Source organism: Sinocyclocheilus grahami, unplaced genomic scaffold, assembly GCF_001515645.1.
Source record: "Sinocyclocheilus grahami isolate Dianchi unplaced genomic scaffold, SAMN03320097.WGS_v1.1 scaffold98.1, whole genome shotgun sequence".
Taxonomy (NCBI): domain Eukaryota; kingdom Metazoa; phylum Chordata; class Actinopteri; order Cypriniformes; family Cyprinidae; genus Sinocyclocheilus; species Sinocyclocheilus grahami.
Window position 1 is genome coordinate 2156370 of NW_015505277.1, and position 15893 is coordinate 2172262.

Below are 15893 nucleotides of genomic sequence, written 5' to 3' on the forward strand. Positions count from 1 at the left end.
AAAAAAAAAAAAAATGTGTGTGTTATATCTCTCTCTCTATCTCTCTCTTTCTCTCTCTCTCTCTCTCTCTCTCTCTCTCTCTCTCTCTCTCCGTCTTGCATGGCCCTTAGTAACCTAATCAGGGCTGGCTTTATCTGGTAATCCACATTTAAACTTTAACCTGTGGGGGGGCTCTTTGTGCTAGTTAATGTAAGCATAAAGGCAGACCGGCCTGAATGACTAATCAGATTAATCATATTTCACAAGACTAAAGAGCTTCTCTAAAAGGCGGCAGAATTAGGCCTACATCCATCTGAGGGTGATGGGGGAAAGAAGGGGAAAAAAATCTCAAACGAAACAATTGTATCCTTGACGAAATGATGGCTTGGAATAATTTAATGTTCAAAAGGCAAGTTTTTAATCAGCTCAGCTGTCTAAAGCTTTACATACTCAGGGCTTTTAGATCATATTAGACAATAACGCTAGCAAATGACAAAACAGAGTCTGGGATCAATATGCATGTTTTGACCCCAGAGGAAATGGGTTGTATAAGAAGCTAGTACAAATTATACAGTCTAACTGACTTTATCTATGTTTTAGAGTTACTGATGTTAGCTAATGCTACCAGTTAAAACTGTAGGAGAAAAACGGCCAGTATGCATGCTGAAGTGGTGGGTGTTGTTTCTTCCAACTCTGTTTACGGATGAATATTCATGCTGGTGTAAATGTGAGCTTCTTAAACTCTGCATTATTTATGACAACACACATGTTTCACTTTGTCAGAGGGTAAAGTCAATTACCTGTCAAAACGGCAAATGCTAAATGGTGCAATTCACGTGAGAGCGCTATATGTCTATAGCGCTATAAGAGCTGTGTGTAATTTTTAGCTGTTTTTTCCCTGTGTGTCAAACATCTGTTGACAGAGCGATGTGCATTCTCTAAGAAGGAAGTTTTGTAAGAAATAATGTGGTAAGAGTAAAGACTCTGCATCTGTACTCCTCTGAGCAATATTATTAAGAAAAATAGAGGAACATGAATGTGCTGTTGTATTTTTTTGAATGCCACAAATGATGTGTAATTTATCACAAATGAGGGGAAAGGCTGTATTTAAACGATCTAATTGCAACCGTAGTGCTTTTGCTGGAACTGTGCGTGGAGACACCAGCAATATGAAAAACACAGGCTTTGACTCCAGGCCATAGGTACAGAATAGCATGTCATTTTTCTACCGTCATCATATCAGCTATAATTTTCATTCCATTAGGGTATGGCACATGCTATCAGGGTTATCATATCAAGCAGTCAAGCATGTAGTCCTCATCTTTTCACATGCAGTAGATTCTCTGACAATTGTTCTCGTCTCCTGACTGCAGAATGTACATGACATGTTAGGTTAGGCCCAAGACATCTACTCTTCTTCTCCTTTTATTATTTTTTTCCCCCTCAGGGATTTATGTGAAGTTTTATGTATGAATAAAGAGACACTTTCATGTCTTGTTGCAATTAAAAATATATATATAATAAATAAATAAATAAAATGTAAAAGACAAAACAACTTTTGTTGCTTTTAAGCAGTTGATTTTTATTCAAATGCAATGTTTTATTGTGTATATTTTATTTATATTATAATTAATTGTATTTTATTGGCAACAGTATTGAACATACGATTTAAGTGAATAGCACATTTTAAATTCAAATTCAATTTCATTATTATTTTGTTATTGTGCATCCGTGTTGTTAACTTGATTAAATGTACTGTCAGGAATGCATGCTTTGTAATATACAAGGAATTAGATTACTCTCTTATGCTTATTAATTCTCTCAAACATGACACAGGGAGCAGGTTAGCAGAGGTCAAGTGTGGTCTATACAGTCAGGGTTGCACAGTCAGGTTGTTAGTTATACAAACGCACTGGTTCACTCCTTCACAACAAGGGTAATGTCCACCTCACAGCGGCTCTTAACTAGGGTTTGACTCCATCTAGTGGTTCACTGAGCTTCCTTCAGTCCTGAGTGACTCCATGACCACCAGGCCTTCACAGAACACACACGCCATCATTGACACACACTCACAAGAACATAATGCTCTTTATATGCTGTAATCCTGTGTTCAACATCTACAGTAAGTTCCAATTAAAATCCAATTAGGAGTAAATTGTATACTTAGAGATTTACAGAAGACCTTCGGCTTTGAAAAAAAGAGGGGATCAAAACAATTTTAGGAGGTTAGCCTTGTGATGAAAATGATGGGCTATCTACATGAACATGTGAGCTTAGCCCATCCTCCAAATCTTGGTATTATCCTAATTCACAAAAATAAAGTTGTCGCTGTCATTCCGATTTTCTCTACTTTTCAAAATTGGAATGAAGTTGCCTCCATCTCTGTTAATCGAGCAGATTACTTTATGTAAAGAAACAATCTTAAAGATTTTCCGTCATAATCGTGTAATTGACCCCCTCTCTTTGACAGGGCAATTTCCACACTTATTAAGGTTCTGACACACTTGAAGTAATCGTATTAGTGCTTTCTATAAATTAGCCTGATATTGTGTAGTAGCATGTGTGCACTTCATGGTAATGGAAGGCTGTCGTACCCAACGTGTGATGTCTCTATCATCCGTATACTGAGGAAGAAAATGACGTGGCGGGGAACAAAAATAAGCACAGGCCTCTGGACTTAGTCAATCATAAAATTACTCATCACCTTCCCCTCGTCTTAAAAAGACGCCCGCGTCGCACCGCAGCACGGGTCCACAAACAAACCATCACAAAAGCGACGATGACGTGAGCACGCTAGGCTAGTAAAGAAATCTCGAATTTCATTACATCAAGGTAAAAAGCATCACCGCCAGACCCCTGGATCCTAGGGCCTCTAGAGCGAAATCTTCTAAGCATTTCAAACTTTTTTTTCCCAACCCTTAGTGATGCTTAACAGGCTTGACATTTCGCCCAGCCGGCGTCTGTAAACACTGCAAAGGTAGAGAGGACGAAGTTGCAGTGTAATAACTCACTAGTGCAAAATGAGACCGCTCGCTGGGCATGCCGGAGGGAAGAAACAGCGCGGCCCTCCTCGCGCCGCTCCCCTCTGGCGAGGAATGCTCACTCTAGAAACTAGCTTCTAGTTAGGGTTCTGCCACATCCTGATACTTTTATCTACGACCTTCGACCCCGGGCACATCTGGAAACTTAGTTGGAGTCCAAAAGATGAGGATGTTTTCTTTACTTTTCTTAAAACCTTTTATGGAAGACAGCAATGTTTTCTTCTTTTCCTCAACAGTGTGGTCTGTCTCAAAGCGCGAGCGTGTAAAAATGGCTGCACTCGTTATGAACTCCTGCATATGGAGTGTTTGGGCCGAGAGTGCATGCGGGATGGTCTAAGACAGAGAAGACCACATCGCTGGCCCAGGGCTATATGTTTCTTAAGATCTCAGAAGGGCAGATAAACATCTCAGTGAGGTTTAAGGTCCAGGAATACAAGGCCTACGAGGCTTTGAAGCTCTGTGATGGTCTTGCTTAATAGACACAGCGCGCATGGCCAAGGCAAACACTCCATTGTAGGATATTTTGAGGTTACACATAGAATTACATCTGTGATCAAACACATCGGCTGTTTATTTAGCTAGCTCATGGAGATGAACTGAACCCTCTTGATGTTAACCGGTACAAGATGGTTCCATAACTGCCTAGAGGCCTTCTTTTATTCAGACCTTTCTATCCCAGCAAACTGGGATTGGTTTGTTTGTTCTGAATAACTTGGAAACTCAAAAACCACCGACACAAGTTTTTGGATTTGTGGTAACTTGTAAACACACCAAAGTACACAATGGGGTGCATTTGAGAGTAGGTGAACGCGTGGCCTCTTGAACCGAAACTGTTTTGGCACGTCTTGAGAGACCTGTTGGAGCCATGCTTAATGACATGATCTGAAAATGGAATCATGGAGACAGATGAAATGATCGTAGCGGTGCAGGTGATCAATCATATCTCATTTTGTGGTGTTGGTTTGGGCTGAGGTTTGGATGGAAGAGGAGAGGTGGATGTGGGAAAACCATGACTAGAAGATCACCATGATGGCCATCCAAAGGATGTGGAATCCTCTTTAGCCAGCACAACTGATTTTTTCTATGGGCTTCACGCAGAGCGGACCAAGACCGTAACTGCAGTCTTGTTTGACATAGGTGACATTTACTAGTCGTTTCTCTCATGCTGGTCTTCCATGATTCTCACATTTCTGTTTCTCTGCTTCATGTTACAGCATTTCTCCTTTGCTTTTACAGTGCTCAGAATTCAAGCTGGGTGTAGCGACAAAGTTCACTCTCAGAGTTTCTACAGACATCAGATGTAGGTCTCTGGGGTTGTTTGATTTACTTGAAGGTCCTCGAGGGAGTATTTACACCTGTCTATCAGAGTCTAAGCAAGATTATCTCATATGTCTTGTTATGCCTTGGAGGGCTAGTGTGCTCATATTGAGTCTCAGACGTATTTAGTTGCGGGAGAAGACGCTGTAATTCCCTTGGATATTCAAACCACTTCAGGCCTAGTGTGCCCACAAAAAGTTTTAAAGGGGAAGTGAATGGATCCCCTAAACGTATTTAGTTTTTATCATGAGCCTGACACCTTAAGTCAGGATTACACATATAAATTTTACTTATCCAGTGTAAGGAATTGAATCAGTTGATGGTTTAGAAAAAGAGTCTTTTATTACTGTATTAGTATGCATGTCCTCGACATCATTGTTTCTTGTGGTAGTTTGTGTGTTTTGAGTCAATTAATGGACTGCCCCCAAACCCTTCTTTGGCTATCTAATATAATCAGTAAATAATAATCAGCTTAGTTTATACTTTTCTGTTATTTTCTGTGTAAAAAATACTGACACTGTTGTAAAGGCTATTTTAATTATAAGTTTTTACCATGTGGGTCTATAATTGTGAACTATTTCAGACACTGTTAAAAGAAATTTAAAAACAAGAACTGTGGTTCGTCGCTTTTCATGTGGGTTAGATCTCTTTCTCTCTAATTGGACTGTTCTTAGGCAGAATTGCCTGCAAAATAGACGTTACTGTTTTGATGGAATTAAAAAAAAAGAACCATAAATTCAGTGTTACTCTTTAAATTGACATTATAAAACCCCACATTTTCAGTTAAAGGGATAGTTCACCCCGAAATGAAAATTTGCTGAACATTTACTCACTCAGGCCACCCAAGATGTATGCAACGTGGCCTGAACTGGGTTTGTTTCTCACCAGCGGAACTTCTGCAGTGAATGGGTGCCGTCAGAATGAGAGTTCAAACAGCTATCACAATAATCCACAAGTAATCCACAAGTAATCCATACCACTCCAGTCCAGAAATGAACGTCTTGTGAAGTGAAAATCTACGTGTTAGTAAGAAACCAACCCATCATCAAGGCATTTTAACTGTTGCTTCCATCCAAATTTTCATTTTTGGGTGAGCTATTTATTTATTTATGCGTTTATTTTTTTTGCATTGCTGTTTATTCAGTGTGTTTACTTTTTTATTTTCAATAATAGGTAGCATATAAAACATAATAAAGTTTTATTTTAAGGTATAGTTAATGTAATTATAGAAATAAGTACAGAGTAATATTAATTAACATGTATGTATTATAGGGTTACAAAACAAGTTTTGTTTTAGGGTTATTTGCTTGTAATTATGCATAATGCACTTTTATTACAACAGAAGGTACATATAAAGTATAACAAGGACACTGTAAAAAAAAAAGTGTTACAGGAGTAATTTGAAGAATTGAAGAGCTACATTATTAAGTGTGTTTAGCAGTTATAATCGAGGTACAGCAGGTTTTGTGTAGATCTGCAGTCTCCATCTCCATCTATTTGAATATATGTGACACAATGTGTAATCAAATATTTGATATGGACTACTGTGATATCCTGCTTGTTGTGCTTTCTTTGCAGTCTTTTGTGGGCTTAACAGCAAGGACAACTGGAGTCTGATACATGCTGGATGAAGATTGTATGATTTCAATTGGACTATAGCATTTACATGACATTTTAAAAAAGCTGACTAAAAACTGAACATTTATATGCATGTATTTTAATTATGTGCCCGTTCTCTTTCAGGCTTTGTCACTTGCAGTCACAAATCTATTTTATTGCATGGATTAATCTGATATGTTGAGGCAAAGTGATTTGTTCAATATCCAAAAGTGACGTGATGCATGACACAGAGCCTTGCGTGATGTTTTTGGTTTCCCAGATATATGATTCATTACCTGGTACTAAGTCCTGGTACATTTGACATATCGTTAAGCTTTAGGTTTTTACTCCAGTTTAAATAGCTTCGGTTTCCTCTGCGAACACCCTTCCCTGTAAAATAAATAACTATATTTAATGAGATATGAAATGCATACAAATGTCTACTGTCATCCTGCTTGTTGTGCTTTCTTTGCAGTCTTTTGTGGGCTTAACAGCAAGGACAACTGGAGTCTGATACATGCTGGATGAAGATTGTATGATTTCAATTGGACTACAGCATTTACATGACATTTTAAAAAAGCTGACTAAAAACTGAACATTTATATGCATGTATTTTAATTCTGTGCCCGTTCTCTTTCAGGCTTTGTCACTTGCAGTCACAAATCTATTTTATTGCATGGATTAATCTGATATGTTGAGGCAAAGTGATTTGTTCAATATCCAAAAGTGACGTGATGCATGACACAGAGCCTTGCGTGATGTTTTTGGTTTCCCAGATATATGATTCATTACCTGGTACTAAGTCCTGGTACATTTGACATATCGTTAAGCTTTAGGTTTTTACTCCAGATTAAATAGCTTCGGTTTCCTCTGCGAACACCCTTCCCTGTAAAATAAATAACTATATTTAATGAGATATGAAATGCATACAAATGTCTACTGTCTTCACGGTTAATTGCAACTTGTCACCCAAAGCATTTGTTGATGTATTGCTTATGCTGGTAGGTTTTTCCAACTTCAGAGTTTCACTCCTTATATCTACAGTGTATTCAGTGTTTCACTTGCAGATATAACTAAAGCTGTGGCAAATTTCAGAATTCACTATTTAGGTATTCTAAAAGCATATGTATTAATAATAAACATTTGCAGTTCTATATATTTGATTGTTCTACAAGATGATTGCTGTTTTATCTTCACAGAAGACCCTGTAAAAAGCATCTATTATTTGATGAAATGAAGAAATTGTGTCAAATTCAGGTAACATGCATCATTCATTCAGGTTTAATAAAAAAAATGGCACAGGATAAAAATGCTAATTGTAAAATTATGCTCACTTTTCCAACTGTTGTTCCCAAAGGTTCTTGTTGACTGTTTTCTCTGTCTGTCTGTGTGTGTGTGTGTGTGTGTGTGCGTGCGTGTGTGCGTGCGTGCATGTACTGCCTCATTAACTCAAGTCTGTACTGTGTCTATCCTCTCCATTGGTAAATTTCGCCTAAATATATATATATATATGTGAGGAAGAAGATAAATATTGTTGTAGATGCCCAAGTTTCCACAAATGAGATTCTAAGCTGAGACATGGATCTTGATATTTCGATATGTTCGTGCATTATTGGTTGGTTCATGGAAAATAAGACATACCATCATCAACGGGAATGCTGGGAATGAATGATGCTTTGCAGCATTACTGGTGCTTTTTTGTAAGGCTGCGCTTTGGTAGTAAACGTTATTCATTTTAATTATCACAATTCCTGATAAGTAACAATACATTTTTGAATGTAACCATTTTTGTAAATCCCCTGCTAATACCTGGTGTTTGTGCTGTTGTTTTTAAACAAAAACAAAAAAAGTGGAAAAAAGTGATTTTGATGATGACATTTTTTGTTGTTGTTGTTGTTGTTCTTCTGAGGTCTAAGGGCAGAGGAGAAAACCATAAATTGATATAAAAAAAAATGTAATTCTAAAGAAACATATTTTAAAATAATTTAATTTATTATTTATTTTTAAAAATATATAATAATAGCTGTGATTGATTATTTTTGCACATATAGCTGTATACACTCCATAAATATTTTTTTATGTTTGCTTAGTGTTATTCTCCCTTTAAACATGAAACGTGTTTGCCTGACTTTTTTACACAAAAAATAAAAATACACAACACAATACAAGAACACATACTGTTTGAATGCACCCTTAGCCATGTATAAAATCATATTAAATTCTAAATATTATCAATTTTCTTTGTAAATTAGTACGGTGTTTGTTGGCTGTGAAGAGGTGTCTCATTAAAGCATTTAATTAAATTGTTGTTGAACATCCCAATGAGCAATAAAGAACTGTCCTATAGTACTACATGTTAGCCATTAGCTACTTCCTCTGGGTAACAGTCTATTATTACAGCCTTTGTGTAATAAGATGGTTTTAATATTTAACTCTAACTTAATCAGTTTTGTTATAGTTACTGTTTAAAGCCTAAAGTGAATTCTGGTTTAAAGCTACTTAAAGTACTCAAATCTATTACTGTAGAATTCACATGCATACTTGTCATTCGTGATTAATTTATTCTGCAATCAAAAGTGTTTGATAATGGACTTTAGAAGTGAATTAAGAAATTTAAGAAAGCAAAAAATGAAATGGCTTTTAGGCGGTCTGTTAGGTTTGAGACCATCGATTTGCTAGTGTTCTCCCAAATGTTTACTTTTCAGCAGATACACTTTTTGCATTTAGTCTTTCTCTCCTGATGAGAATGGACCAAAACTATTGATGGCTTATCTCTAATTTAACAGATTAAAAAAAAATTAAGAAGGAATTGTGTTGGTGTTGCGAGTGTTGTTGTTAAGCTGAAAGAAGGCAGGGCACAGTTTACTCTGTCAATCACTGCCACCTTTCCAATCATGTGACATGCTTGAGCCAACCAGTCTGTGTTTTACAGCCTGACTCCGCCCACTCTGGACATGTCTGTCTTCTAAGTCTCTCTCATGTTCAAAAGCAACTGTGATCTGTGGAAACGTTAGACATGTCTTGCACATACACACACAGGCACACACACTCACCTCTAAAGAGAGCTCTCAGCTTCAGCGGGCGGTCTGAGCGCTCCTCGTAAAACAAACAAAAATCTCACTGAACGTTTTACCTGCTCGCCTCGGCAAAAGCAGCAGAAATGCAGAGGAGGACTGAAAACATTTGCTATCTCCCACTGGGCAGGAAAAGGGCATAAAACTGAGAATATTATCAAATAAAAAAGTGAAATAAAATCACAAAATAAAATTTTACATACTGCTGATACATGATACAGTACATTAAAACAGTGCAGATGCTGCAATGTCTTTTTTTTAAATAGTGTTGTTAGGTTTTGTTGTGAGTATCTTGCATAGCTAACTACTAATCTAAATGAGTAGCCTGACTAACTTAAGTTCAATCATGACAATCATGACAACTCTCAGAAGATTTTAGCATGGTGATGGATATGACAATGTTAATGTATTTGGTCTTGGCGGAATAGATCTGCTACGCTGCTGCTGAATTGCTGCTGCTGTTGGTTATTGCTGTAGTTGTAGATCATTGCTGCTGCTGCAAGCAAGTACAGGAACTTGCTACTGCCAATGCATATGCCGATACAGTGCTTAAATAGTTCTTAAATATGAGTATGAGCAGATCTACACAGGTGGAGCTGGGGAAGGTGGAGGGTTTCAGAGTAACTCTGAAAGCACACTGCAGGAATCTCAAGTGAATGCTAGCCAGCCATATAAATGCAAGGCAGTAAGCTCATTGGCTGCATATGCAGCATGAACCAATCAGCTTGTGCGAAGTCGTTTAACTCTCTGAATAGCATCTGTTACGTTAACAACCCGTCAGCCTGCGCCATCTAGAGTTCCATGACTGAACTATATTTTAACTCTAAACAAGTATAACTACTTTTAATTATGAATATTTCCATAGTAGCATCAACATAAGCACACAAGGCAATCCCTGCAAACTATAGCCTGTAGTCTAGAGTCACATTTCTAAATGAATTAGAAAAATAAAAGGAGAGAAAGCTGTCATTTAATTAGGCCAATCTTCTTCTTATTTAATCCAGAATACCATGGTGTCCAGCTGCGTCATTCCTGACAGGCAAAGAATGTTATAGCCTCAGCAGTTTCTGTCTTCACAAACAGGAGGAGGGCATGATAGAGAGAGAGTGGCAATATATTTCCAATTTGCTATTGAAAACACAGTTTACAGAAATAGATGAGTTTCAAATTAGAGGCAAATAGACAACCTATTTACAGCACGGCATGACAGCGAGCAGATTGCTCATAGTGAGATTTGCCTATCGCCATGGCTGGTTAATATTTCAGAGCCGTTAACCTCGGCTGTGTGTGAAGCAACTTTAGACTGACAAAATCTGCGAACGGTCTCCCATTGTTACAATATCTACATTTCCAAAATAAAGCTTTTTTTTTTTCTTCATGTGCTGTTGGTGATGTGGTTCCTAGTGGCCATCAGATGAGACACAGTCTGTGGTGCTAGCTTCGGAGAGGTGGGGCGCAGTCATGTGCACGTTGGAGGCGTTTGATTGGCCTGCCAGGAAGTCAGTGGGAAACTGATTTTAATTTCTGTGTTACAGCTGTGAGCTGCATGACAAAACTTCACTACCTGCATGCATCTTGAAATAAGGATGCTTTTCATTTAATTTTTATATCTAGCCCACTGACATGATAAAATTATATATTATTTACCAGATGTCTCAAATGCTCATATTCACTGAAACTGTTTAGTACTGTGTGACATTAAATCTATTAGATATTGTTTTGTAAGTTACTTAGGTAAGTTACAGTAGCTACTGCATAAGGTATTTAAAAAACTATACTTTTACATTATTTATTAATGTAGGTTAAAGTTCATTTTTACAAAAACAAAAAAAATCTATATTTTTAACATTTCAAAATGTATAAAAAATGCCTACACAAAATGCTATAGCCTATTTACAAATTAAAATGAATATTTAATAGTTATTTAACTAGCCTTAGCTAGTCTTCACATAACTACCGATAACACAATGGTATTAGAAGCTTGACTGCCATCTATCAACATTATTCAGCATAACGTCCGCGCTTTATGTAAATTACGCCGATATGCTACTAGTGAATTTTAGAAAGCATTTTACACAATAATTATTTCCCTTAGGCCTATGTGTGCAACACAAAAGAAACAACTTGGTCATCACTTTGTGGGGAAGTCGTGGCCTAATGGTTAGAGAGTCGGACTCATAACCCAAAGGTTGTGGGTTCGAGTCTCGTACCGGCAGGGATTGTAGGTGGGGGGAGTGAATGTACAGCACTCTCTCCCACCTTCAATACCACGACTGAGGTGCCCTTGAGCAAGGCACCGAACCCCAACTGCTCCCCGGGCGCCGCAGTATAAATGGCTGCCCACTGCTCCGGGTGTGTGTTCACGGTTTGTGTGTGTTCACTGCTGTGTGTGTGTGCACTTTGAATGGGTAAATGCAGAGCACTAATTCCGAGTATGGGTCACCATACTTGGCCACACGTCACTTCACTTCACTTCATCACTACTCACATCATCACTTTCTCCCTCATCACTTTCTCCCTCACTGTACACTCGTATTTTGTCGGGTTTTCTTCAGGCTTCTGAACTTTTCTGCTTCTTCTCCATACAGGTATTGATTCTCCTGTAGTTTCCGGTGGTAAAACATGATAACAAACTTGTTACATTGTCTAATTTTCGCTAGAAGAATCTAGAGAGATATATACAGAGTATCTACAGAGATTGGCGGCAACCATTGAATGCGACGATTCTGTCCGACGTGTAGTGAAATACCGCAGGTCATGTGATTTCAAAATGCATGCCATTAATCCACGCCATATATAACTACACACTTTTTACACACGAGTAGGCTACAGTTTTCATCTCATATGAGTGTATGCCATTCAGATGACTTTTCACAAAAACACAATTTATTTCTTAATGTGTAAAACTTTAAATTAGCACCATACTTACTGCACATTTAATGTAGCCTAAAATATAGAGATAAGATGTTCGTTGTTGTTTCATGATAACTAATGCAAAATGTAAATTCCTCATTTTAATTCAGTGCATCATCTTCCAATACTGAATTTATTTATTGTGTGCACGCTTGGGTGTTTGGGTGCTCATGCCCAAACTGTGCCGGGTGTTGCTGGAACTTTTCCATGCATCATAATCATTTGCTAATTCACTATGCTAATTAAGTAATTAATTCTAGAACAGGAGATCAGATGCAGCACAAAACTAAATAAATAAAGAATTAAAGTGCTGTGTGTTACCGCTGGGCTACTGTTTCAGTCAAGCATTAGAAATGCAAACTGTCTGGGATGGAACACTTGCTTTGCCCAAGGCCAACACCGTGATGAGAGTACACACACACACACACACACACACACACACTCAAATGGAGTTAATGTGTTTTTGAGGAAGTATTCTATTTACTTGCTAATGAGTGGTGATGCTAAGGCAAAGCAACGCGAGTGTAATTAGGCAGCAGGTGCAATGCATACTCAGCTTTTCGCTTCGGATCATTTCGTTTTGCTCCTGACTGAACGAGTTCAGCACGCTCTTTGGTGCTCTGGTGTTGGCAGTACGGCACTTCAGCTGTGGTGATTTCCCTTGTCAAGTGGGTTGCACACATCAGGCTGCACTACCCCCTGTTTGTGTTGCAGGCGGCCATCTCCCCTGTGCGCTTCAGCATGGTAAAATAGCTTTTTCCCTAAAAAGAGCATTCACTGGTGCGTCTTTTTAAAGACGACATTGCATCTGGCAAACTCGACATTACGTCTTTGTAAAGGCAACGTTGCATCTTCCTTCAGACAACGTATCACCCGTGCGTTTCTGGCTGCAGTCATTACCTGGCGTCGGATGATGGTCACGATCGCTGCCTCACGTGTTTGGGCATTAAGCATGCTGAGGTGGTGTTCGTGGTTGAGACATGTTCTCATTGCGGGAAGATGACCATGATGGAGTTGCGGGCCAAGCTTTGTAACCTTAAAAGGGACGGAGCTCCGTTGCCTATGCCTCGATCTAGTTCTCGTCATGGTGGCAGTCAGGAGGGGGCTACTTCAGGCAGTAGCACGGGCGGTCTGAGGGTAACAGTGATGGGAAAACCCTCCAGGGAACCAATCCTCGGGGGATCATCGCTCCTCTTGCACTCCGCAACCAGTTGAGCTGCAAAAGGAACGTGTTGGGCCCTCTACTAGGAGCGTACCAGCAATAACCTTCGGCGCTCCTCCCAACAATCGGATGCCGATCGCTGCATTGGAGGGTGAGCCGGAGCTTTCTGGAGAGGAAGATTTGGCTGCGCTGCTGCCTTCCAGGACTGTAGCAATGCCTGAATCAGATCTGGGAACGACAGCTATGCTATCTCGGGCTGCTGTGAGGGTAGGGCTTGAGTGGAGACCTCCACCTTGTCCTGAGCCCTCAAGGTTGGACGACTGGCTCTTCGGGATGGCCCACACTGGTTCTCAGCACCCTGTACCGGTGCCATTCTTCCCGGAGGTGCATGAGGGGCTTACCAGGTCTTGGAAGGCACATTCTTTCTGCCGAAAATGGACCTGCTAACTCCTCCTCCCTCACCACTCTTGACGGTGCTGCAGCTAGGGGGTATACGGGGGTCCCCTTGGTGGAGCGGTCGTTTGCGATGCAGTTGTGTCCTAATACCTCCTCCAACCAGCAGGGCAAACCGTGCCTCCCCTCCCGGGTCTGTAGGTACTTGTCTGGTCTGTCCGGCGATGCTTTTGTGGCCTGTGGAGAAGCTGCCTCCACCTTACACACTACATCGTTACTGCAGGTTCTTCAGGCTAAAGCACTGAGGGACCTACACGAGTGTGGTCATGATCCGGATGTTCTGAAAAAGCTCCAAATTGCAACTGACCTCGCGCTCTGAGCAACGAAGGTCACTGTGAGTTCTCTGGGTCGTGCAATGTCCACACTTGTGGTCCAGAAGCGGTCACCTCTGACTGTGTCTGGTCGATATGAGGGATGCCGACAAGTTCAGTTCCTCAAAGTTCCTGTGTCCCAGACCGGCTTCTTCGGCGACGCAGTTGAGAACATGACCCAGCAGTTCTCGGCTGCATAGGAGCAGACTGAGGCAATCCGACACGTCCTGCCCCGTCCGCCGGCCGCGGCACACTAGCCTGCTCGTCGCCAAGGGCGGCCCCCTGCATACACCCCCACTCCCACGCCGCATCCGCTGCAGCCTCGAGCAAGCGGTGCCGTGGAGCTGGGCGTAGGCAAGCCACCCCGGCCGTCCAGGCCCCCGTCAAACCTTGCGGTGAGTGGAAGAGCAAGAGGCCCCAAGACGGGTGACCCGGAGACAGAGGGAACTGCTCTTTGGGGGATGGTGAACGCACCTCTCCCCCCCCCACAGGAGGGCCGGGTGGAGAATTTAGTATAAACTAAACGAGCCAATATATATTGGCATGCGATGATTGCATCCAGCTGCCGCTGATCGCAACGCGAGTGTAATTAGGCAGCAGGTGCAATGCATACTCAGCTTTTCGCTTCGGATCATTTCGTTTTGCTCCTGACTGAACGAGTTCAGCACGCTCTTTGGTGCTCTGGTGTTGGCAGTACGGCACTTCAGCTGTGGTGATTTCCCTTGTCAAGTGGGTTGCACACATCAGGCTGCACTACCCCCTGTTTGTGTTGCAGGCGGCCATCTCCCCTGTGCGCTTCAGCATGGTAAAATAGCTTTTTCCCTAAAAAGAGCATTCACTGGTGCGTCTTTTTAAAGACGACATTGCATCTGGCAAACTCGACATTACGTCTTTGTAAAGGCAACGTTGCATCTTCCTTCAGACAACGTATCACCCGTGCGTTTCTGGCTGCAGTCATTACCTGGCGTCGGATGATGGTCACGATCGCTGCCTCACGTGTTTGGGCATTAAGCATGCTGAGGTGGTGTTCGTGGTTGAGTCATGTTCTCATTGCGGGAAGATGACCATGATGGAGTTGCGGGCCAAGCTCTGTAACCTTAAAAGGGACGGAGCTCCGTTGCATATGCCTCGATCTAGTTCTCGTCATGGTGGCAGTCAGGAGGGGCTACTTCAGGCAGTAGCACGGGCGGTCTGAGGGTAACAGTGATGGGAAAACCCTCCAGGGAACCAATCCTCGGGGGATCATTGCTCCTCTTGCACTCCGCAACCAGTTGAGCTGCAAAAGGAACGTGTTGGGCCCTCTACTAGGAGCGTACCAGCAATAACCTTCGGCGCTCCTCCCAACAATCGGATGCCGATCGCTGCATTGGAGGGTGAGCCGGAGCTTTCTGGAGAGGAAGATTTGGCTGCGCTGCTGCCTTCCAGGACTGTAGCAATGCCTGAATCAGATCTGGGAACGACAGCTATGCTATCTCGGGCTGCTGTGAGGGTAGGGCTCGAGTGGAGACCTCCACCTTGTCCTGAGCCCTCAAGGTTGGACGACTGGCTCTTCGGGATGGCCCACACTGGTTCTCAGCACCCTGTACCGGTGCCATTCTTCCCGGAGGTGCATGAGGGGCTTACCAGGTCTTGGAAGGCACATTCTTTCTGCCGAAAATGGACCTGCTAACTCCTCCTCCCTCACCACTCTTGACGGTGCTGCAGCTAGGGGGTATACGGGGGTCCCCTTGGTGGAGCGGTCGTTTGCGATGCAGTTGTGTCCTAATACCTCCTCCAACCAGCAGGGCAAACCGTGCCTCCCCTCCCGGGTCTGTAGGTACTTGTCTGGTCTGTCCGGCGATGCTTTTGTGGCCTGTGGAGAAGCTGCCTCCACCTTACACACTACATCGTTACTGCAGGTTCTTCAGGCTAAAGCACTGAGGGACCTACACGAGTGTGGTCATGATCCGGATGTTCTGAAAAAGCTCCAAATTGCAACTGACCTCGCGCTCTGAGCAACGAAGGTCACTGTGAGTTCTCTGGGTCGTGCAATGTCCACACTTGT